This window comes from Rattus norvegicus, chromosome 18 (assembly GCF_021556685.1).
Source record: "Rattus norvegicus strain SHRSP/BbbUtx chromosome 18, alternate assembly SHRSP_T2T, whole genome shotgun sequence".
In the NCBI taxonomy this organism is placed as follows: domain Eukaryota; kingdom Metazoa; phylum Chordata; class Mammalia; order Rodentia; family Muridae; genus Rattus; species Rattus norvegicus.
Window position 1 is genome coordinate 57,558,800 of NC_141551.1, and position 3,852 is coordinate 57,562,651.

Sequence of the window (3,852 nt, forward strand, 5' to 3'; positions counted from 1 at the left end):
ATTCTCATTCAGTCAGTCATAGAGAGCATGATCCATGCCCCACTTCAGCATCTGGAAATGTATCAAGAGTACAGATTTTGGAGGCTACTCGGGGTCCTCCGTTAAGAATCTGTACTCTGTTAAAACCCTCAGTTGATCTGTATTTATTTAGGTTGAGAAGGACTGGCCTCAAAGTGATTAGAGTGATGAACTCTTGCTAACCCAATGAAGAAGACGATAAGGAGGCAGGTGCCCATGCAGTAACCTATGCTCCCACAGTATTAGACTCCTACCCTTGAGGATCTCAGCAGTTTAATAAGAATGCACATCACTTGAGAATAAACACACATTCTGATTCAATTGTTTGGAATGGGACTCTAAACTCTGCCTGCCTAACAAGCCTTAAGGTGTCATGAACACTGCTGGTCTGAGATGCTGAACCTTGGCATGACATTGACCCACTTGCTGATTTGATCGCCATGGCTACCCTGTTGTTAGTGGTTTACTCACATTTTGAGGACAGGTGGGCAGGACTTAGCTTACATTTGAGTTGTGTCTCTCCTGGTGGGCATGAGGACTTTCACCCTTATCTATAAAAAGGGAGTGGCTTCTCTTCAGAGACTGCTCAGGCAGTGCGGGACACTGGTATCCTGTACTTGGCACAGAGCAGGTACAGAATCTCCTTAGCACAGATTCCAGAGCACACTTGGTAGCTCGTTTTCAGGATTGGCATCCAGTTTCATTCTTAAAATCTGGGGTTCTTTCTACCAGGTCTGTGGAAGTCAGGAGGTGGCTCAGAGAAGGTTGGTAATTACACTTCTTGACACTAACTGAGTATGGGTGGAGTCGATGAACAAAGTTCCCTCGGAAGTTGACAAGTTTACCCTGGTGGCTACATTTCTGTACCTGGAGCTGGTTACTTGTCAGAGCATCCCCTTCCTCAGAGGCTGAGACTCAGACATGCCTTTTGGTACCTAACCTTTGCTTTCTGGATTGTGAGCTCATCTAGCCTATCTGTTCTGACAACAGTCATGACTCCTTAGGTTTAATTGCCAAGACCACACTGCACATTCCAATTTGGTCATGGCTTCTCCAGAAGGTGCCTACGTCTGTGGCTGGCCTTGATGACATGGTAGTGACCATGGCCACTGAATTTATACATAGAGAGCACATAAAATACTTCTTGATCACTTCAGCTTCAAATTGGATTTTGACTTTCTGGAAAGTTCTCGAAATCCCAGGGACAGATTCAGTCAGTGTCTGGATCCTTATTAGAAACAATGGATACAGCCTTTAATGAGTTTTATTTCGTGGTCCTACAAAGGACATAAAACAGATATTACACAAATTGTACACAAGGATACTAAAGGGATTAAATAGCTGTCTCCCCCCCCCCCCCCGTTCCTCCTCAGTAACAGCCTCCTGACTCTACTTCAGAGTTTATTCATTCAACCTCCATTTGCAAGACAGTTGGTCTGAACAGGCCCTGTGTTGAGCCTTGAGTCTGCAATGCTGAGGGAAAGCAGACTCGTCTTCTCTTCCAGGAGCCTGCTTTCTATTGAGGAAGACAGATGTTAAGCAGATAATCGCCCAGATAAATAGGAGAGTGCTGCTGGGATGAGAGCCATGAGAGAGAGAGAGAGAGAAGAGGGTTGCTTTGGGAGCCTAATGGAGAGGAATTTGACATAAAAGAGAAAACTTCTCTGAAGCCACTCAGAGGGGATATGGAGGATGATCTGGAAGCACCCTGACAAGGGCCCCTGTCTTTACTCAAGAATACTGTCCAGCCAGAGGAGGGGCTGGCAGAAACTCCTTAGCACAGATTCCAGTCTGCCTTTTTTGTCCTTTCATTATTTCCCTACTTCCCTGGAATAACCTTGAAGACAGAGATCAGTCATTGGATAAAGTGACACTCAAGACATTAAATTGAGACCCAAGGAAGTTAAATGGCCACATACACCTCCGTGATGGATGTCCCCAGAATGGACATGGCAGAGGATAGGAAGCAAAACACCACATTCTATCTAGGTAGGATGGTATTCTGTGGTGGACCTCAGGACACATGTCTGATAATAAGGCATAGCAAAAAAATCTGTAACATTCAATCTTGGGTATCTTCTCATGAACCATCGGAAAACTCTCTTCAGTCTTAGACTTGGAGGCTGTAAAGACAGGGCTTTGAAGTCCAAATTCCATTTAGCAGATTCCAAGCAAATCTTTTGCTTCTTTATGTCTGCACTGCTTCATTTGCCAAGAGAGGGAGATAAGAGATCTCCTAAAAATGTTGTCAAGGTCAAACAAGATGGTACTTGTGAAATGCTTGCCCCATGATGAGCAGTAAGCAGTACGGATGGTGTTAGTAAGGGTGTTGTCATTGAACCCAGGAAGTGGCCCAGCATTTCCCTCTGTTCCTTCATTATGTAGGTAGAGGACCTCTTGTGAAACAAGATCACCATCTCCTTTGGGGTTAGCTGATGATCTTGTCACTGCTAATCTCAGTCTGATTTTTGTTGCCATAATTAACTACAGGAGACTAGGCAATTTGCTAAGAATTGATACTCATTTACCACATAGTTCTGGAGACTTGGGGGTCTAAGCCAACATCTGCTTAACATCTAGTGAAGACCTTGGCCTCGACGGTAACATGACTGAAGGTATCACATGGCAAGACAGCAAGGGGTACCAGCTCACGTCCTTCTTCTTACAACATTGCCAGTCCTATCACAAAGAGCCTCGCCCACACAACCCTGTCTAATCCTAATTGCCTCCTGAGGGCACCACCTCCAAATACCATCTGCATGCAAATTTAGGGATTAGGTTTCAATAAGAGTTATGTAGGGAAGAAGAAACCGGTGAAGTTAGTGTCCAAAAATCTCCACGAGGGCTTTGTTCAGCTTCCTCTGAATCCCTCGGCCCTGCAATTCACTCTCCAACTGCTCCTTCACTTTCTGCTTTTGTATGGACAATGCTCACATGTTAATTGTTCACCTTCATGCTTCCTAAAGCTACATCCTTATGGAGCCTTTGCCATTTCTCCATGAATGTTATCTATTCACCCCCCCCCTTTACATATTGAGGCTATAGCCGTGGACACAGACCCAAAGCTCTTACCCTTAAATGCACAGATTACAGTTTGCTTTGGTGAACCAGGCAACGTGTAATACACAGGTAAGGAAAACATGCCAGATGGCGAGGTTCTGCTTCTTGGGTTAAAGGCTATGTAACGAGGCATGTTGGGATATGGATGAGAGTCTATGGGAGAGGCTAGATGATTGGGGAAGACCTTTAGAGGTTGGTGGACAGTGCTACCTAGCCCAGTGAAGAGATGGGCGAGACAGAAAAAAGAGAATGGTGAGCAGAAGCCTGGAAGAAACACAGAGCAGAAGAGAGAGTTGTACACAAAGCTAAGGGTGGGGCAGGAGCCGGATCAAGGACTCACCTCTTTGAGATTCTGTCAGTCCCCTAAAAACAACTCTGTTGTGGTCCTTTCCATCCTGGGGTGAATTGAGCTCTCTGTATCCGCAGCCCAAGTACAGTTCCTGGCTTTCTAAAAGATGACCAGAGAACACTGGCAAGACATCTCAGTATGCAAAGTGCTTGCTGCCAAGACTAGTGACCTGAATTGGTCCCTGGGACTCAGAGGGTGGAAAGAGGAAATGGACTTCCCCAACTTGTTCTTTGACCTCAACGTAAGTTCTCTGGCTTGCGTGTATGTGTATGCACACAGACAAATAGTTAATAAATGTTTTTTTAAAGAGTTGCTGGTGGTAGAGATGGAGATTTGGGGAGTAGAGCCTGTTGCGTTCAGTGCCTCTCAGGAATCTTTGCTGAATCAGCACTCGGAACTCACTTTCCTCCAACTGATTCTGAGAG

At 45.3% G+C, this 3,852-nt stretch overlaps 1 long non-coding RNA gene across 1 annotated transcript; it reads right to left on the bottom strand.

Moving 5' to 3' along the window:
• Positions 1–782: 782 nt before the first annotated feature.
• LOC120098151 (uncharacterized) lies at positions 783–3,647 on the bottom strand. Its single transcript, XR_015642577.1, has 2 exons — positions 3,419–3,647; positions 783–1,295 (listed from the first exon to the last, which is right to left on the bottom strand). It is a non-coding gene; the product is annotated as an uncharacterized LOC120098151 (long non-coding RNA).
• Positions 3,648–3,852: the final 205 nt, after the last annotated feature.